The 21,684-nt window shown below is 43.4% G+C and overlaps 2 long non-coding RNA genes and 1 other non-coding gene across 3 annotated transcripts in view; 2 read left to right on the top strand and 1 right to left on the bottom strand.

Moving 5' to 3' along the window:
• Positions 1–860: 860 nt before the first annotated feature.
• On the bottom strand, positions 861–8,947 carry LOC140740155 (uncharacterized). The gene is made up of 2 exons (XR_012101804.1): positions 8,812–8,947; positions 861–6,739 (listed from the first exon to the last, which is right to left on the bottom strand). It is a non-coding gene; the product is annotated as an uncharacterized lncRNA (long non-coding RNA).
• LOC140740154 (uncharacterized) overlaps positions 1,159–21,684 on the top strand; it is a 43,845-nt gene continuing 23,319 nt past the window's right edge. Inside the window, exons 1-4 of the long non-coding RNA XR_012101803.1 lie at positions 1,159–1,236; positions 8,798–8,968; positions 13,356–13,450; positions 14,578–14,623. This is a non-coding gene — a long non-coding RNA (uncharacterized lncRNA). The remainder of the gene's footprint in view (positions 1,237–8,797; positions 8,969–13,355; positions 13,451–14,577; positions 14,624–21,684) is intronic.
• trnar-ucu (transfer RNA arginine (anticodon UCU)) lies at positions 9,525–9,609 on the top strand. Its single transcript is given in 2 exon segments — positions 9,525–9,561; positions 9,574–9,609. It is a non-coding gene; the product is annotated as a tRNA-Arg (tRNA).

Consider the following 21,684-nt stretch of genomic DNA (forward strand, 5'->3'; position numbering starts at 1 on the left):
ATTGTCAACCCGGATGGGTTTCAATTTCTCCTGATAACCCATGGCAGTACATGCCCATTAACACCAGGATGTGAAACTTGATTGTGTAGTTAGCCATGCTACAGATACCTGAAGAAGTTGGAGGAGCCAGTTGGCCGCCTCTTATATGATGACTGGGTGGTCAAGCACCCTCTTCATCTGCCTGGTGTACATTTGCACAATTTGAAGAGTTCTTCTCCAAGAGCACCATGGCCAGTCAAGAGTTTTGCCAGACCCTAGAGAGATGACATAGGCCAATTTGCAGTGGTTATAGGGGAACTTGGTGGGATGCAGCTTGAAAGCCAGAGGACACTGAGTAACAGAACCTCGACAGGTCCCTGGACTATCACCAAATCGCTTGGGCACTGGCAGGTTCAGAGACTCGGGAGTTTATGTGGCAGCAGGAGTTTGCCGGCTCAGCTGGATGATCTCGGTGATGTGTCTGCAGGGTAGTCACGATCTGCTGGAGCACATGCTCATGTCTACTCATCATGGTTTCCTGGCTAGCCAGCACTGATTAGAGCTGTTAATTCTCTGCTGGGTCCATGTTGTGGCTCAGTCTTGCTGTAAGTCAGGCTGGATTTGAACTAGGGTTGTTATGATGAAGTTCCATATCTTCAACCAGTGGAAGTTCAGTGGAGACCAGAGACAAACATGGAGTTGAATAAAGAATCTTTACATAGGGATTGGTTTGCAGAAGTCACAGGCTAGGACTTGGGAATCACTCCGCACAGGGCAGATAAACTCAAGACTGAGCAAAGATAAACAAAATAGAGGAAACTTAAAAAGAGAAACAAAACAAGGAAAAGGTGCACTGATAATTAAGACAAGATACAAATATATTATTTCTCAGTGAATTATTTTTTAATAGTTTGAGTCTGCACATATTCGACAATGTGTTCAGAGTAGACGTGTCAGTACATTACCCCAAATGCCATTCATAGCTGGCTCAAAGGAATTCCATGAAAACCTACAAATGATCAAACAGGCAAGTCTAAACTAGGCAAGAATAAACCAGGCATGGTTAAAATATACTTGAATATATTTAAAGGTCTGATTGTAGCTGGCAAGACTTCCTGGATGTACTGTTCTCTGGACATTGAGCCTTTATTAGGGATTGTTTACCTTTTTCACTTCTTCATTAGTTACTAAGGGATAGACACCAGCCTGGAGTGAAAAGTCATTTGTACAGGATTGGAAACCAAGAGACCAGGAAATGTGAGTACAAAATAAGAATATCATGTAGTAAATATTACCAACATTTCACTCTAATGCACTTAAGTCATAAAGGGAGTTAAGGTCCTGAGAATAGGAAGGGAAAATATTTCACTGTTTCACTTGGTGTAGCAAATTGCATTTATAATTGGTTGTTTCGAACAAAATGTTGACAGGCAATTAAAGCCTTTTCAAATCCCCTTGCTTCATTAGTGGCTCAAGAAACAGAAAATAATAGAACTATAGCAAGTGAAGAGAATTAAAAGGTTCAATCCATGATTTGACTTAAGTTTGCAGCACATGGGGGAGTTCTATTTGGCATGAGTGCTTCTTGAATTAGAGAATGGTTTCCCAAGCCCAAGGCCTATTTTTTCAAAATACTATGAAGTGTAGGCAGTACAGAAACAGGCAATTTGGCTTAACAGCATGCATATTATATGTATTATAAGACATTTTACTTAACATTAATGAACAGGAGCACTGTTCTTTGATTCTGAGAAAATCACAATTAGTGGTAAAATAGAACTAAGGATATCTTTCAAACAATTCATGTAAGTCACAGAGATGTAACTTCAAATTGTAGAGTGGAATACGACTTTATAACCTAGGACACTATGCTAGTTTGAATGCAAGTCCATTAAGCAAAAATATTACCAAATCCAGGGTGAGATACTTAATCTTGAGCCTGAAAGTACTTAATCCTATCTCATCTGCAGTTGATGATAGGAGCAGAATGATGGACAATGGATGAAATACCACTGTCAGTACTTTATACGTCAATTAAAGTGATACAAATTCACAGATAGTTTATGTACTTCCAATGGAGTTTGCTTTTGCCTGCCTCAAGCAAATAATTTGCTTCTTCATGCAGTTTGGGGAAGTAATTTCTTAACCCTGAATGCTAAATGCGAGGACCATTATTCTGTACAAGGCCACCAGAGCAGAGAAATTCCATCCAAGATATTAAAACTTGGTGGAAAAGTACTTCTGGCACTAATTCATGATTCTCATATGAGAAGATATCCAAGAAAGGAGACATCTGATTATGGTCATTTTAGTGACATTTCCTAGAATCTACTGCATGAAAATCTTCACAAGGATCTTCTCCAATGGCCTTCTCTCAGTGGATGAAAAGTTCCCCTCAGACTCATAAGGAAAATTCCATCAAGAGATACCACATGTGAAAAATCAATGAAAAATAAAGCACAGCTCCAATCATACATAGTACATAATATTTTTGAATATTTTTACATAAGTGGTTGACACCGTTGCAAAGACAGATTATGAAGAATCGTACTCCAATGTGTCTGCCTTCAAAAATTCATTACCATTCTACATCTGCCACACAATTATACAGTATATAAGCTGTGGTCCTATCAGACTGGTCCATTCAATACTAGCACAGAAAAGGACCAAGCAAGCACTGAACCTTCCAACACATCAACTTCCTCTCTAAAATGCTGCACCTCATTTCCAACAAGCTTCCAAATGGAGTGGAATTGGTCTAAAGTTCGAGCAGGAAGCTCTTCAATTATCATTGCCTCTACCTCAGAATCAAGATAACCGCAACCTTAGAAATCAAGTGGCATGTTATTGACTCCTTCAATGAAGTATACAAAAGGATGGTCTTCACATACAAAATCCAGAAGGGTAAGGCCCTCTATCAATCTTCCTTTGCCACAAAACACGATGACAATCAATAACCACAGCCAGAGGCTTGAAACTGTCTATTAATTTTCTTACCTCAGGACCATCATTAAGGTTCTTAAGGTTCTCAGTGGCACCACAAACAATCCTCCACTTTATCAAGGCAGCCTGAGAACACCTTTGAATGAAGGCAAGTGTTGACAACAGAATTCACCACTCCCCAGTGCAGCAGGCTGTCTTTGGCTGACTGAGGTTGCACAAAGGCCAAAGCCTCAAGCGCCTAGTCTATAGTGATCCATACATCAGGTGATTACTGCTGCTCTGAAGTCAATCATAACCTACTGTAGAAGTCTTTAGTTTTGAAGAATCACTATCAATATTATGTCAACAAAATCCTATAAAACATTTGGCAGGAGAGGTATAGAAATGATGATCAACTTTCCAAGGTCAGTAATTTCATCAGCAGGGCTCTTGCAGTGTTGAGATGCATTGTTGGTAGCCTGGCAGAAGACTCCCAAAATAACTTGAGCTCTGAGCTCTATATACTTTGAGCTCTGTATAGACAGGCATTTCCAGGAAGGCAGAAAAAGTGTCTCAAAGATGTTCTCAAAATCACCTTGAAAAAAATGTAGCTTCTACCTGGCTAGTGGGGATCCTTACTCTAAATGGAGAAGCATTTAGGAGGCAATGAGAGCCCTCAGTTTTGATGACGGGAAGACACACAAGTCTTACGCAAACCGCAGAAATGCACATCGTCCCAAAATCATCTTCTGCTCAACTTGTGATAGAGTCTGCAGTTCCAGCATAGGCCACTTTCACCTCTTCAAAATATCCAAAACTGGAGCAGCAGCAAATCATCCTTGGCCCTGAAAGACTGCCTAAGAAGAAGATACGTCACACAATTGAATCCTTTCTGGAAGTGTCAGCTATTGGCCTGACACAATTGTACATTTTAAAATAGCCACAATTCATGCAAGAAGCACTGAAACTGAGTGTCAGATGATGCAAGTGAAGTTCCAAGTATGATTTTCACATCAATATACTACTTCCTCAATGCATCCTCAAACAGTATTGCAATGTACAGATTGGTTTAAAATACTGTAATGATTGGGAGTCTTTTATGAGAAGTTTCCAGAAAGAACCCAAATGATCTGTTGTGATTATGCCAGCTTGTTAAACGAACTATTTAATTAGTCCTTCCATATTGCTCTTTACCCCTAGCATTAAGTGGACAGTAGCCATGTACGCCATTGCCTCTAGCAAATTCCAAACTGAAACAGGCTGCAGTTCCTGTTTGTATTAACCATGTTACTGCTAACACTTACTCATTTCTCCATGGCAACTGTATCAAAGAGGGGGATCTCCCTCCCAAGGCCTCTTTGATTTGAGTCAGGCCAACATGCTAAATTCTTCAGCAAGATCCACCATTTGTATGCATGAATGAGCAGAACTTGAAGGGATATGGGAAGGATTAGGAACAGTGGGGCTCAATGGATAGTCCTTTCAAAGAAGTGGTATAGATACAATGGGCCAAATGGCCTGCGTGTGTTAATTATTCTATGCCTTGTGACTCTCAAGGGTTTATGCTCCTTCAACAAACAACTGGAGTTTGATCACTATTCATAAATCATGTAGGTCTGTACCTGCTTTTTTGGCAAGATTAATCAGGTAATGTGATTGTTACTATGCCAACTGAAACCTATTTCCTTTCTCACTGGGAACTCTGCCCCCTTGCAATGGGACTTTTCTCCAAGTATTAACTTCCAGTAAGTGGCTACAGTGCTGAAGCTTCTGGAAAGTTCTTTTGGTTTTGTGCACCCTCTGCTGGAAGTGATTTGCCAGCACTCTGAAATCTATGCTTCACCACAGTGTGGGGCACATAGCTTGTTTAGTTTACATATATAAATAAATCCACCTGGAGATCAGATTGAAGGTTGAGCCTGCATTCTTATGTGGATTGGGAAATGGCTTCCGAAGACTTCACAGCCTTGTAAGTTTTTGTCAAGACTGAACCCTCTCCAATTTTTCTGTATGCCCATAAGACCTTTAAGAATGTCTAATGTCATTTCCAGTTCACAAGTGTAAAGGAGAATGAAATAATTGTTACTCCCGATCTGACGCAGCACATAAAAAGCACGTTAAGGAACACAATAACGATAAAAACACAATAAATATAAATACGTAAGATAGCTTATATATCTAGATTTATTGTATGTCCATGAAGTGACACTAGACATGGGGGTGTCTGTAGATAAGGTGACTGACAGGAAGTGATAAAGTAGTGGCGATTGGGGGAGTGGAGTGTGGGTTTGTGGGTGGAAGTGTTGGTCAGCCTTACTGCTTGAGGAAAGTAATTGTTTTTGAGTCTGGTGATCCTGGAGTGGATGCTACGCAGCCCCCTCTCTGAAGGGAGTGGGACAAAGTCCACGAGAAGGGTGGGTGGGATACTTCATGTTGCTACTGGCCCTTTTCTGGCACCTTTCTGTACATAGACTGGTGCCGGTGATTCACTGGGCAATTTTGACTACTGCTTGTAGAGCCTTCTGTCCACCAGTGTAGTGTTCGTACCATGCAGTGATGCAACTTTTTAGGATGTTCTCTACTGTGCATCTTTAGAATGATGTAAGTATAGGTGTGCATAGTCCAGCTCTCTTCAGCCTCCTCAGAAAGTAGAGGCATTGCTGAGCTTTCCTGGTTGTGTGTAATATGTTCTGGAATCATGAGAAGTTCTGTGAGATGTGAACTCCCAGGAGTTTGAAACTGCTTGCAGTTTCCACTGCTCTGTCGTTGATGGAGGGAGGGGTGTGAGTGGTGCAAGTTCTCCTGAAGTCAAAAACCATCTCCTTTGTCTCGTTGACATTGAGGAAAAGGTTAACAAGCTCTTCCACCTCCTTCTGTAGGCTGCCTCATTGTTGTTCATGATAAGCCCCGCCATTGTCATGCTATCGGTGAACTTGACAATGCGACTACTCAGGTGTCTGGCCACGCTGCCATGTGTGAGTAGGGTGTAAATAGGCTCAGGACACAGCCCTGGGGGGGGGGGGGGGCACCCATGTTGAAGATAATGGGAAGGGTGGGCGCAGTTGTGCATCGTGAATACCCGAGGTCTGTTGGTTAGGAAGTCCAACACCCAGTTGCATATTTAGACTGAGGAGTACGAGTTTGTTCACTAAGGTCTGTGGGACAATAGTGTTAAATACCAAAATTAAATCCAGAAACTGTACTCTGACATAAGAGTCCTTGTTTTCTAATGACAGGGCCAGGTGTGTGACAGATGCTATGGGATCTGTCGTAGAGCAGTTCTGTCCGTAAGCATACTGGTGACTGTCCAATGTAGTAGTAATGGATTTGATATGTGACATTACCAGCAGTTCAAAGCACTTCATGTAAATTAGCATCAATGCCACTGAATGGTAGTCATTTAGATCTGAAAACGTAGAGTTCTTTGGTACAGGGATGATGGTAGCTGATTTGAAGTATGTGGACACAGCAGCCTGCATGAATGATGTCCTGAAGATATCCATGAAGATGTCAGTGAGCACACTCCTTGAGTACTTGGCCTAGGAAATTGTCTGGCCCGGCTGCCTTACAGGGGTTGAGTCCCTGCAGAGTCCTTCTTACATTGGCTGCTGTTGCAGACAGTGGCTGCTTTCCTGGCAGGAGGTAGCTTTCACGGTGGCGTGGTGTTGCACGTTTTGAAGTGTGCATAAAAGTTGTTGAGGGCGTCAGGGAGGGAGGTGTCACTGGTACAGTCGAAGTTGTTTTTCCTTGCGTAGTCAGTGATGTCCTTAATTTTTTATTATTGTGTCGTGTCCTTTCTTGGTGCCTCTTCATAGCCCTTTGCACTACTCTGTGTTAGCTGAATGAAGAAAGATTTAAATTTATAGCATATCCTTTATGATTCCAGGATGTTGCAAAACGTTGTAAACCAAAAACAGTACTTTTGAACTGTAGACATTATTACCGGTATAATATAAGCAGGCTAATTTATGTACAGCAAGCAGCAATAAGATCATGACCAGAAAATCAGTTATAGTGATATTGATTGAGGAATGAGTGTTGCGCAGGACACTAGGAATGACTCCATTGCTGCATCCAACTGTGAGAGAAAACTTGATCTGTGCTTGAAATTTTATGCAAAAGATAGTGAATGTGGTAGCAAACGAGACAGCGAGGAAGAGGTTCACTAGCATGTCGCTTTGACTGGAATGCAGGGCTGTAGTTATAAGGAGAAATATGCACTGGAGGAATGGTTAGGCAGCATCCATGGAGTAAAATGAACTGTGCCAAGAAAATTCAATAGGACTCCTCTTCACATCCTGTATAAGATCCCTGATAAAGGGCATCAGTCTAAAACAATGACTGTTCATTTTCCTCCATAGATGATGCCTGACCCACTGAGTTCCTCAGTATTTTATGAGTGTTGATTTGGATTTCCAGCATCTGAGGTCTTTCTTGTCTCAGTTACAAGGACAAATTGGACAGGCTGTGTTTCACTCACTGGGATGCAAGAGGTTCCCTTACAGAAGTTTGTAAAATTATGAGAGTCATAGATAAGAGACACAGTTAGAAACTTTTTACGAGGACGGGGGAGTCAAGAATTAGTGGACACAGGTTTAAGATGACAAGGGAGAAATTTGAGAGGTAGTGAATATTTGCGACAAATTGCCAGAGCAGATACAATTTCAACATTTAGAAGACATTTGGATAAGTACCTGGATGGGTAAAGAATAAAGGGATTTGGGTCTAATGCAGGCATATGGGGTTAGCATAGACCAGCACTGCTGTCTACATGTACGAGATGAACTGAAAGGGCCATTTCTATGATTCTACAGCACCTCTGACAACAAAGGACTTCCTTGTTACCAAAGCAACCTACATTTCTGTGCACTGAGAATGGAAACTGAATCCTCATTATCCTTACTCAGCCAAATGTGCTACCATTGGTGGTATAACTCTTCACCCAATTGCACTGTCAGCTATGTACACCTAATGCAATCCAATACATAAGTATATGGAGAGAAAAAATGCACAGTTTAATGCTTTGGAATTAGAGTCATGCACAACATGGAAGGAGTTCATTTGGCTCATTGCCTTCACTTGTTAAAGCATAACATCTTATATTAACCTCACTTCCCAGCTCCACAGGCGTGTACATAATAGTAGAATGGAATATTAAAATATTTTGTAGTCCTTGAGATTTCTACTCTCTTTACAACTTGTTGCCGTGTGCCTAAGCACAGCTCCAACACCAACCATAAACTCACTGATGACCCAACTGTTGGTGGCAGAGTCTCAGATGGTGACGAGGAGGCATGCAAGTGTTTGCTAGATCGGTTGGTTAAGTGGTGTTACAACAACAACAACCTCCACTCAACATCAGTAGGACCAAGGAACTGATGGTGGACTTCAGAAACGGGAAGTCGAGGGAACACACACCAGTCCTCATTGAGGGGTCAGCAGCTGAAAGGGTGAGCAGCTTCAAGTTCCTGGATGTCAACATCTCTGAAGATCTATCCTGAGCCCAACATGAAGGTGGCACGCTGGCGGCAATATTTCATTAGGAGATTGAGGAGGAGATTTGGTATGCCATCAAAAACTAACAAATTTCTACAGATGCTCTACATGGAGAGCAATCTGACTGGTGCATCACCGTTTAGTATGGAGGGCCCCATACTAATCTTTGCACATGATTGGAAAAAGCTGCAGAGTGTTGTAGACTGTCAGCTCTATCATAACTATTCTCATTACTATCATCAAGGAGGAGGCACAGGAGCCTAAAGATACCTTCTTCAATCTTAACCATTAGATTTTTGAATAGTCTATTAACTCATGAACACTATCTTGCTCTATTTTTGTACTATATATATCTTATTATTATATATGTAACAGTCTAATATATTTAATTGTAATATAGGTATTGCACTGTACCTCAGCCGCAAAACAATTTTTACGGCATATCTCAGGGGTAATAAAGCTGAATTTGAGATTATATGAAGCCGTTCTCCATTCCAGAAGAAAATTCGGAAGGCTGAAAATCGCAACCTTTTATAATATTGCGCAGCACAACCACTCAGCGTGTTCAAAGGTAATGAACATTATTTTTAAATACGCAGCCATCACGTCAACGTTTTAACTGACTGTGGCGGCCGCCATTTTGAACACCTCCTCCATTCGAACGATCGGCGGCCGCCTTCGGCCCCGGCGGACGCGTTGTCAGGGGCAACGGCTTGCTGACGTTCTCTGTCCCGGGTCGGTACGGGCGGCTCCTAGCGGCGGCAGCCGGTATGGGCGCCGGTTTATCGGACGCCGAGCCGGCCGCCGCTCTCCCCCCCCCCACCACACAGACATGGACATTAATTTCACATTACCTCATCGGCGAAGAGGACGTGGTGGTATAGTTTGGAGCCTCCTGGGGTAGATGTTGACTTAGCAAGGTGATAGCTAAAAAGAAGAAATGGCAAGTAATTATCTGAAGTTCTGCATGTGCTGGAAATCTTGAGCAACAAACACAAAATGCTGGGGGAGTTCAGCGAGTCAGGGGGGCATATACAGAGGGGTATAAGCAATCACATTGTTTGGGTTGAGCATTACGCTTCCGATGCGAGAATGAATAGTCTATTTCCAAGTTGGATCCAACAGGTGGCTCCGTGGCGCAATGGATAGCGCATTGGACTTCTAGCGGCTGAAGCGATTCAAAGGTTCCGGGTTCGAGTCCCGGCGGAGTCGAAAACCTTTTACATCCCTCGACTTCTTACAAAACATTAGTATTTCTAAAGTATTTATGAACATCTAAAATGGCCATTTAATTTTACAGGAGTATAAGACACTTCTTTAATATACAGCGTTTATTAACCAATAGGAGAAAAAATAAGTATTTTAATTTTGTTTTGTTTTTCTTTAATAATTATATTTATAAGATAAGGTTAGGATTAGTTTTATTGCTGAACTGCAATTTAGTTCCTTGTTTGCATGGCGCTCACAGAGTAAACACTGTACATGGTAATAATAAATGCAACAATAATTACAGCAACCAGCACAGACATGTAGCTCAAATATTGTGGTGCAATTTGTGAAAATATTGTGACAATAGTGCAAGAAGAAACGCTAAAATGATAATAATGGAATAATAGAGAGCAGTAGAATTAACGGCACCACTGAGAAGTGAGTGTAAAACAGATGATAAATTTTTAAATACAAATTTATTTGTTTCTGAGGGTTTTTAAAAATTCATTGCTGAGGGAAATAAATCTGTTCTTTTATAAATCTCCTAAAAATGAGGGCTGAATTTAGATAATAAAGAAAACGTACATTTTAATGTCATTTGGAATTGTTGCAGAGATCAGTGTCAAGCTGAAGTACATTAAAAAAACAATATTATTGTGTTCTTTTCTGCAAAATATGCAGTTTTTATTTTTCTGCCCTGATGATATTTTCTGATCAGCTGGCTGTGTTTAAGTCAGAATTGAGCTGGAAGTACTCAATAAAACCTGATGTCAACTCTAACAGAAAAAAACCCAAAATTGATGTTTCAGCTCAACGAGTTTTCATCACAAAATTGGAGATTATACAAATTTTAAGATGCAGATTTCATGTAGATGCAGATTTTAAGAGAACAAAATACAAAGTTCAAAGTAAAATTTATTATCAGAGTACATACATGTCACCACTTACAACCATGAGATTCGTTTTTCTGTGGGTGTACTCAGCAAATTTATGGAGCAATAACTGTAAGCAGGATCAATAGACAACAAACTATTCAAATGCAAATGTAAATAAATAACGAGAGAATGAAGTACTAAGATCAAGAGTCCTTAAAGTGAGACCATTGGTTGTGGGAGCACCAGAAATAGAATGAGTGTAGCTACCCCATTTCGTTCAAAAGCCTGATGGTTGAGGGGTAGTAATTGTCCTTGAACCTTGTGGTGCAAGTCCTGAGGCTCTTGTACCTTCTACCTGATGGCAGAGAAAAGAGCAAGGCCTGGGTAGTGAGGATCTTTGATGATAGATGCTTCTTTTCTATGGCAATGTTTCATGTAGATGTGCTCAGTGGTTGGGAGGGCTTTACCCATGATGTACCGGGCTGAATCCACTACCTATGGTAGGATTTTCCACTCAGAGCCTTTGCAGCCAGTGCGTACCCTTTCCATCACACATCTATAGAAGTCTGTCAAAGTTTTTGATGATTTGCTGAATCTCCACAGACTCCTGAGGAAGTAGAGGTGCCGTTGTGCTTTCTTTGCAATTATATTTATATGATGGGTCCAGGACTGAGATAGTGACACCCAGGACTTTAAAATTACTAACCCTCTCCACCTCTGATGAGTATGGGATCAGGAACGTCTGCTTTCCCTTTCCTGAAGTCTACAAACAGTTCCTTGGTTTTGTTGACATTGAGTGAGAGCTTGTTGTTATTACAGCACTCAACTAATTTTTTTATCCCCTTCCTGTATGCTGATTCATCACCTCCCTTTGATACAGTCCACAACAGTCATGGTCATCAGCAAACTTGCATATGGTATTGGTGCTGTGCTTAGCCACCAGTCATAAGTGTGAAGCAAGTAGAGCAGGGTGCTAAGCACATGTCCCTGTGGGGCAGTTGTGTTGAAAGAGATTGGAGAGACACAATACATATGAATAAACTCTTCTCGGACTTCCAGCCAGATACAGGTATCGATTTTAACCGATGTTTCGCATACAAACTCTGCCATCTTCCTGGGCACATCTAGTCCGGTTGTATTTATACTCCTATAGTCCGCCTGTGCTGATTGGTTAGTCCTCATCCAATCAGGTTTCCAAGGTCCCACCTTGAATCCAATGATTTCCAGTTCTTACTTAGAGTGAGACCTTCATCTTTGTTAAAATTCCTTTTCTCCAGTTTTATTTCTATGGCTTCCTTCACCTGGCGGTCCCACAAGCCATTGGCATGGCACAGTAGTTTTGTGCCATCGAAGTCAATCCTATGCCCATTGCCAAAGCAATGTTCTGCCACCACTGATTTCTCTGGGTAACCCAAACGGATATACCTCCTGTGCTCCTTGATGCTCCCTATGTGCTACCTGATGCACTGAGTTTGTGTGTTGCTCCACATTCAGACACTGAGATGTTAGAATATGCCATCTTCAATGGAACCTTACACATTGTTGCCTCCCCTCACACTCTTCAGGGATCATTCCTTCTCTGAATCCCGTTCATTCATCCCTCCCCACTAATCTCCCTCCTGGCACTTATCCGTACAAGCAGAATGCCCATTCACCTCCTCCCTCACCCCCATTCAGGGCCCAAACAGTCCTTCCAGGTGAGGCAACACTTCACCTGTGCTTCTACTGTTTTGGCCACTCCCAATGTGGCCTCCTCTACAACAGTGAAACCTGGCATAGACTGGGGGACTGCTTTATTGAGCACCTTCACTCCATCTGCAAATTACAGGGTTTCCTCGTGGCCAGCCATTTTAATTCCAATCCTCATTCCCATTCCAACATGTCAGTCTATCTATGGCTCCCCCTTCTGACATGATGAGGCCACCCTCAGGTTGGATTAGCAACACCTCATTATCCATCTAGGTAGCCTCTGACCTGATGGCATGAATATCAATTCCTCCAATTTCTGGTCATATTTTCCCCATTCCTCTTCTCTCTTCTGCAATTCAGTCCTCTGCTCCCAAGAGAAAAGCCTTAGCTTGCTCAACCTTTCCTCATAAAACGTTCTCTAATCCAGGCAGCATCCTGGTACATCTCCTCTTGCCCCCCCCCCCCCCCCCCTTCTCCTCACCTGTCTGCCACCTCTTCCTGGTGCCCCTCCTCCTTCCCTTTCTCCCATGGCCTGCTCTCCTCTCCAGCCCTTTACCTTTTCCACCTATGACATCCCAGCTTTTTACTTCATCCCTCCTCCCTCACACATTTGGCTTCACCTACCACCTTGCAGCTTGTCCTCCTTCCCTCCCCATCCCCACTCTTATTGTGGCATCTTTCCCTGTCCTTTCCAGTCCTGATAAAGGGTCTCGGCCTGAAACTTTGGCTGTTTATTCTTTTCCATATAGATGCTGCCAGATCTTCTGAGTTGCTCCGCATTTTGTGGGTGTTGCTCTAGACGTATATCATTCCTGTATTTGCAGAATTTTCCAACCCCACTTCAAGTTTGCAAATATTGTGGTGCTTTGCCATTGCACTAGCATTTCTACAGTTCCAACATTTGTAGCCTTTTGTGTCTCCATTTCTATGGCTCCCTATGTAAGATTACAAATCAGACTGTGCAGAATTGGAACAGACTTTTGACTTGGCCTGGGACTTAGTTGACAGGAATGATAAGATGATTTGATCACAGAGTGCCCTAGGGATCTGTTGTAGACTCCCGGCCATATTTATTATGGACTCGACTGATGTAACTCAGTGTTGTGGGTTCGAAGTCCAAAATACATTTATTATCAAAGTACATATACGTCACCATATACAGCCCCGAGATTCGTTTTCTTGCAGGCATTCACAGTAAATACAAGAAACACAATGGAATCAACGAGGGACCGCACCCAACAGGCCGGACAAACCACCAACGCTCGAAAGCCACAAACTGGGCAAGTACAAAAAGGAAGAAAGGGAAAAGAAATAATAATGATAATAAATGAATAAGAAATAACCACTGAGAACATGAAATAGAGATTCCTTGAAAGTGAGCCCAAAGTTTGTGGGAACGTTTCAGTGATGGGCAAGTGAAGTTTCCCCCTCTTGAGGGTAATACCTGTTACTGAACCTGGTGGCATGGTTCCTGTGGCTCCCATGCCTCCTGACTGCAGCAGCAAAAGGAGAGTGTGGCCTGGATGGTGCAGTAAAAAAACCCCACCTATCTCTGACATAGCCCCTATATCTTAAAATTATGCTTCTCATATCAGCCATTTCTGGTCTGGTCTGGGAAAAAGTTGCTGGCTGCCCACTTGTCTCAGCCCCGAAATATCAACTGTTTGTTTACTTCCATGGATGCTGCCTGACCTGCTGGGTTCCTCCAGCACTTTGCGTGTGCCACTTTATCAGTGCTTCTTATCATCCTATGCACCTCCATCAAGTCAGCCCTCATCCCCCTCTGCTCCCAAGAGAAAAGCCTCCGCTTGCTCACCCTTTCCTCATCAAACATGTTCTCTAATCCAGGCAGCGTCCCGGTACGTCTCCTCTGCAACCTCTCTAAAGCTTTCTATAATGCAGCTACCAGAACTGAACTCTGGTTTCAGCAGAGTTCTACAGAGATGCAATGGCTTCATGAACCCCATATCCCCGAACTAAAGAAGGCCAACACACGATAAGCCTTCAGATTCAAAACCCAGAATCAGAATCAGGTTTAATATCACTGGGATATGTTAGGAAATTTGCTGTTTTGCAGCAGCAGTACAGTGCAAAACGTGATAAAAATTACAATAAGAAAGACGTAAAAATTAAATAAGCAGTGAAAAAAGTAGTGAGGTGGCGCACGTGATCAGAAATCTGATGGCGGAGGGCAAGGAGCTGTTTCTAAAACATTGAGTGTGTGCTTTCAGGCTCCTGTACCTCCTCCCTGATGGTGGTAATGAGAAGAGGGCATTTCTTGGGTGATTGGGGGGGGGGGGGGGTGTGGGGTCCTTAATGACAGATGCTGTCTTTTGAAGAGGTCCTTGATGCTGGGGAGGCTGGTGATCTTAACCACCTTAATAGAAATCTGTTCTTCCTGCTACAGAACTCTGGAAGTCCTGCGGATCTTTTCTGTTACTAAGGGGTACGAGGTAAGCTGGTCAAATGGAATCATAACACAGATCAGCTATGATCTAATTGAATGGTGGAACAGATTTGAGGGGCTGAATGGCCTGATAGAACGTCACTATGAAAACAGGACTGGTCAGTGTATCAGGCAGCGTCTGTGGAGAGAGAAGCAGATTCAATACTTCAAGTTAAAGCTCTTTCTTCAGAGGGGTGCATTAATTTGAAAATTAATGTTTCATATTCCACATATGCTGGCTGCTGATCAGAGTCGGAGTGTGGACACAGACCCTTTGGCCAATTCATTGACGTCGACTCTGCGCCCAGCTAGCTAGTCCCATCTGCGCTCTCATTAAATGATGGCTTTTAAATGTTTCTAATCTGCCCACCTCAGCCACTCTTCTGACATCTCATTCCAACTAGGAAACTCCCTTTTGGGCAACGAAGCTTCCCCCGGATGTCCCTTTTAAATCTCTTGCCTCTGATCTTAAGCCTACACCCGCTTGTCTACAGCGTCCTCTCCCTGGGAAAAAGACGCTGTCTATGTGCCTCTGATTTTATATACCTTTGTCATAAGCCCAAAAGACATGGAGCAGAATTAGGCTATTCGGCCTACTAAGTTTACTCTGCCTTTCAATCTTGGCTGTTTTATTTTGCCTCTCATCGCCATTCTCCTGTCTTCTGGCAGGATACTTGGGAGTGTGGAGGAGCAGACGGATCTGGGGGTACATGTCCACAGATCCCTGAAAGTTGCCTCACAGGTAGATAGGGTCATTAAGAAAGCTTATGGGGTGTTAGCTTTCATAAGTCGAGGGATAGAGTTTAAGAGTCGCGATGTAATGACGCAGCTCTATAAAACACTTAGAGTACTGTGTCCAGTTCTGGTCGCCTCACTATAGGAAGGATGTGGAAGCATTGGAAAGGGTACAGAGGAGATTTACCAGGATGCTGCCTGGTTTAGAGAGTATGGATTATGATCAGAGATTAAGGGAGCTAGGGCTTTACTCGTTGGAGAGAAGGAGGATGAGAGGAGACATGATGGAGGTGTACAAGATATTAAGAGGAATAGATAGAGTGGATAGCCAGCGCCTCTTCCCCAGGGCACCACTGCTCAGTACAAGAGGACATTGCTTTAAGGTAAGGGGAGGGAAGTTCAAGGGGGATATTAGAGGAAGGTTTTTCACTCAGAGAGTGGTTGTGCATGGAATGCACTGCCTCAGTCAGTGGTGGAGGCAGATACACTAGTGAAGTTTAAGAGACTACTAGACAGGTATATGGAGGAATTTAAGGTGGGGGGTTATATGGGAGGCAGAGTTTGAGGGTCGGCACAACATTGTGGGCCGAAGGGCCTGTAATGTGCTGTACTATTCATGTTCTATGTTCTATGTTCTCTGTGTAACCTTTTGCCACCCGCACAAAGCAAGAACTTATCAGATCACCCCTTTATTACATTTCAGGCAATAAATTCTTGATCTATGCAACCTCTCCTTGTAACTCGGACCCTTAAGTCCGCCAAATCCTAGTAAATCTTTTCTTCCACTCTTTCGAGTTTAATAACTTCTTTCCTGTAATAGGGTGACCGAAACAAGTTTCTGTTTAGTGTTTCCAACATTGGCAGTGTTTTGTCTTCTGATAGAAATACACAGCCTTCTCTAACAAAGAAAGCACAATGTTACTTTTGATAGACAGGCAAAGCTGGAAGGATATGCGAAACACTGAGAAAATGAAGTAACTGAATTATAGCAGAGAGCTGTTGAATTCGTGGCAGCTTTCCCCAACGGTCTATGCTGGGGAATGAAAGACCTACGTAGCAACAGCAAACGTGAAAATCTGTAGATCCTGGAAATCCAAGCAATACACACAAAATGCTGGAGGAACTCAGCAGGCCAGGCAACATCTAGGAAAAGAGTAACAGCCTGAAACGTTGCCTGTTTGCTCTTTTCCATAGATGCTGCCTGGCCTGCTGAGCTCCTCCAACATTTTGTGTGTGTTTTACCTAGCAACAGTCCTGCTCATGAATGAACTGCAGCAAACTTAGTATCGTCAGCACACGGTATCGTCATCTGTCATTGTGAGGAGCGCTCACACCACTAACTCAGAAAGGATAACGATTAAATTTCTGTGTGCCAAAATATCTAGACTGACACGCCAGTGGAATGAGTGAGTTCAAGGTGTTTGTGTTTGGCTGAGAAGCTAAGCTGTTCTCTTGGGTAGGTATAAAAGGAGCTATTTTGATAACGAACTGTGGAGTTTATCTCTGGGTCCTGGTTAATATTTATCAGTTAACCAGCTCTACTGAAGCAAGTCACCTTGTTGTGATCACTGTGCTATCCAGGAGCATTGCTGTGCACAAGATGTCACCCTACCTCAGTGACAACATTTCCAAAGTATGCCCATTTCTGAGAAGTGCTACAGGACCCATGGATGGTGAGAATATAAATGAAGGTCGACTCCGCTCCATCGTATTATTAAGGAAGGAGATTATAACCAGTCCTCTTTGGAAGTTCTTTTTCTAAATAGATTTGTTAAACATTGAATCAAAAATCAGTGTTTACCTCATCTCGCTAACACATTCCTTTTATGCTCATGAAAGAACAATTAGCTAATTATTAACAAAAGGCTATTTCATTTGGGGAGGTAATGTCACTTGTAGGTCGTTCTCACATGAATTACTTTTGTATTCTGTATTCTAAAAGTAATTGATGTGGGAATGAATTAGTAATGAAATAACTGGAAAAATACATGGACATTTATCTTTTTAATGATTAAAGAACATCTAACTGTTTCCTAATTATATATCAAATCGGGTTTATTATCACTGACTTGTATGACATGAAATTTGTTTTCTTTGTGGGAGCAATACAATAAAAGCTACGATGAATTACAGAAAATAAATAACTAGTGCAATAGAAAAGCAAAATGAGGTTCATGAAATCCAGTGGTGGAGGGAAAGAAACTATTCCTAAAATGTTGAGTGTGAGTCTTAAGAGCACCAAATTTCTTGGTGTTCACCTGGCGGAAAATCTCACCTGGTCCCTCAACACCAGCTCCGTAGCCAAGAAAGCCCAGCAGCGTCTCTACTTTCTGCGAAGGCTGAGGAAAGTCCATCTCCTACCCACCCCCCATCCTCGCCACATTCTACAGGGGTTGTATTCAGAGCATCCTGAGCAGCTGCATCACTGCCTGGTTCAGAAATTGCACCATCTCGGATCGCAAGACCCTGCAGCGGATAGTGAGGTCAGCTGAGAAGATCATCGGGGTCTCTCTTCCTGCCATCACGGACATTTACAATACACGCCGCACCCGCAAAGCAAACAGCATTATGAAGGTCCCCACGCACCCCTCATACAATCTCTTCTCCATCCTGCCTTCTGGGAAAAGGCACTGAAGTATTCGGGCTCTCACAACCAGACTGTGTAACAGTTTCTTCCCCCAAGCCATCAGACTCCTCAATACCCAGAGCCTGGACTGACCCCAACTTACTGCCCTCTACTGTGCCTATTGTCATATTTATTATTTATTGCAATGCCTGCACTGTTTTGTGCACTTTATGCAGTCCTGGGTAGGTCTGTAGTCTAGTGTAGTTTTTTTTTTCTCTCTGTGTTGTTTTTTACGTAGTTCAGTCTAGTTTTTGTACTGTGTCATGTAACACCATGGTCCTGAAAAATGTTGTCTCGTTTTTACTATGTACTGTACATAGCAGTTATGGTCGAAATGACAATAAAAGTGACTTGACTTGACTGTACCTCCTTCCCGACACTGGTAATGAGAAGATGGTGAGAGTCCTTAGTTAACGATGCTACCTTTCCGAAGCACTGGCTCTTGAAGATGTCCTCACTGGTGGGGAGAGTTGTGCTTTTCATTGTCTACAATGCTCTGCAGCCTCTTGTAGTCTTGTGCACTGGAGCCTCCATTTAGGCTGTGATGTAGCCAGTCAGAATGCTCTCAACTGCACCTATATAGAAATTAATTATTAATCTATGCTAAGGAATAAATAATAATGCTGATTTATCTCCCCTAAGCTTTCTAACATTTATAATATCTTGCCATTTGACCTGTGCCCCTCAGGAAATCAAAATAAAATAGACTTTAATTAAATTTGGTTATTTGGTAATCAAACCACCAGGGGGAGATATAAGTCCGTCTCAGAGGATGGCAGTTGTGATTAACTCCAACCTACCGTCTTGCACAGATAGCTTCAAGTTCTCATGCAGCTTTATGTATCTGACAAAAGAACATAGTATGGAACTATTTAATTGTTTATTGACTAAATTCTGGATGTTACCCAGTTTGTTAATGTTCGGGATCTTTACAGGACTGTGTCTTCCATTGGGAGGCAAATGTGCATAGGAATTTATTCTTATGGAGAGAGGGTGGTGAATCTCTGGGATTCTCTACCCTGAAGGTTTCATAAATTATCAGGGGGAATACAGGAAGAGGTAGATACATTTCTGTGTCTAACTGGACTATGGGGAACTGGAACAGAAGAGGACATGAGGTCGAAGACAGATCAGCCTTGGTCATATTGAATGGTGGGGCTTCTGTTGTCCCTATTGTGTTCTTACGAGTGTTACTAACACTGGTGAAGAGTATTCCTGGAAGTTTCATCACATGAACGGGAGATGTCATCTCTCCGCTATCATGCAAAGTGGATATTTAAGAATGCTAATAATACAATAAAGTTATCTATAATAGTAGCAGGTGAAATTTAAAGATGAGGTAAGGCGTTTCAGGACATTAAGCACTACAGGGGCACTTACAGCAAATGGCAAGGACCTCAGGAGCGTTAATGTACAGAGGGAGCTGGGGCAGGAAGCTCATCGCTCCCTGAAAACGGCACTGTAGGTTGGTAGAGTTGTGAAAAGGCATTTGGCATGCTTGGCTGCAGAGGGCAAGGCTGGGGAGATATGCTGCAAATGTAGAAGACGTCAGTCAGGGCACACTCAGAGCACTGTGTTCATGACCACAAGAAGGATGTGGTGGTATTAGAAGAACTGCAGACAATGTTCACAAGGGTGTTGCCTGGAATGGAGGGCTTTGCTTGTAAAGAGTGATTAGATAGGTCAGACAAACGCGAGGAAATCTGCAGATGCTGGAACTTCAAACAACAACACACACAAAATGCTGGTGGAACGCAGCAGGCCAGGCAGCATCTATAGGAAGAAGCACTGCCGACGTTTTGGGCCGAGACCCTTCGCCAAGAAGGGTCGACGAAGTCCTGATGAAGGGTCTCGGCCTGAAACATGGGCAGTGCTTCTCCCTATAGATGCTGCCTGGCCTGCTGTGTTCCACCAGCATTTTGTGTGTGTTGCTAGATAGGTCGGTGTCATTCTCAAGAGCCTAAGGGGTGACCTTACTGAAGGGCATGGACAGGTAAATAGTCAGATTCTTTTTCCAGAGTGAGGAAGTCTAAAACTACGGGGCATGAGTATTAGGTGAGAGGAGAGAAATTTAAAGGAGATCCGAGGGGCACGTTTTTCCACATTAGAGGGTGATAGTGGTATGGAATGAGCTGCCAGAGGAAGTGGCAGAGGCAGGGACAATGATTGCTTTTAAAAGATATTTGGATAAGGGCCTAATGAAGCCCAGTGAGGTTAGCGCAGATAAGCATCGTGACTGGTGTGGACAGGAGGGCAGAAACTGGTTGGAAGAGCAGGCCTACTTCTGTGAACTCAGTTCACCTTTTATAGAGGTTTTCTAGCGGTGTGGTTTGTGCAACACCTTATAGCCCCAGGGATAGGAGTTTAAGTCCAAGTTCAAGTTTATTGTCAAACAATGCTCCCCCGGACCATGGAGCTCCCACACAACATATATCACACACAACACATAAACCAAAATCTTATACTAGAAATAAGTTAATTGCATATAATTCAAAGTGCAGCACAGGTAAACAGTAAGGTGTACAGTAAGCAGCTCGCTGTCCTAGTGACGAAGTGTTTAATCACGGCAATGTCCTCCGTGCTCTTTCCTACATAGCCGGTCACTGATACTGCATCTTCACCAATGCTGATGTGATGATCGTAGGCAGCCGCCTTCCTGATTATACTCCAGCCTGTGCCTTTGAAGTAGTCCTGCCGTCTCTGTCTGTAAGGAATTTGTGAGTTATCCCCGTGACTGCGTAGGTTTCCTCCCACGATCCAAAAATGCTTTAGGCTACCCGCACTCACCCACAGCAAAAAAAGAGACAGCGTCAATAGCAACAGGTCCCCAACCCCACCCCCAGAGAAAAGAAGCGAGCCACCCCTCACTCGCAAATAAAGAACAGCGACAGTAACATAAAAAAGCCTCTACCCCCCCCACCCCCGCCCACACACAAAGAACCTACAGATCACCCACCCGCCGATCGGCCACAAGAAAGAAAATGCCAAAAAACTGAAGGAGTCCAATCGCATGAATCTCAGAATATCAAATAGTTCTTCCGTAACTTGGAACTCACTCCTGGTCTGAACAGAGGCCTCTGTTGGGAGTGATCGCTGACACTCTGGCCCCGTTGGGAGTGATCACTGACCCTCTGGCCCCTTTGGGAGTGATCACTGACCCTCTCGCCCCTTTGGGAGTGATCACTGACCCTCTGGCCCCTTTGGGAGTGATCACTGACCCTTTGGCCCTGTTGGGAGTGATCACTGACCCTTTGGCCCCGTTGGGAGTGATCACTGACCCTTTGACCCCGTTGGGAGTGATCACTGATCCTTTGGTCCCATTGGGAGTGATCACTGATCCTTTGGCCCCGTTGGGAGTGATCACTGATCCTTTGACCCTGTTGGGAGTGATCACTGACCCTCTCGCCCCTTTGGGAGTGATCACTGACCCTCTGGCCCCTTTGGGAGTGATCACTGACCCTCTGGCCCCATTGGGAGTGATCACTGACCCTCTGGCCCCTTTGGGAGTGATCACTGACCCTCTCGCCCCTTTGGGAGTGATCACTGACCCTTTGGCCCCATTGGGAGAGATCATTGACCCTCTGGCCCCATTGGGAGAGATCATTGACCCTCTGGCCCCATTGGGAGAGATCATTGACCCTTTGGCCCCATTGGGAGAGATCATTGACCCTCTGGCCCTGTTGGGAGTGATCACTGACCCTCTGGCC

This window comes from Hemitrygon akajei, chromosome 16 (genome assembly GCF_048418815.1).
Source record: "Hemitrygon akajei chromosome 16, sHemAka1.3, whole genome shotgun sequence".
In the NCBI taxonomy this organism is placed as follows: Eukaryota; Metazoa; Chordata; class Chondrichthyes; order Myliobatiformes; family Dasyatidae; genus Hemitrygon; species Hemitrygon akajei.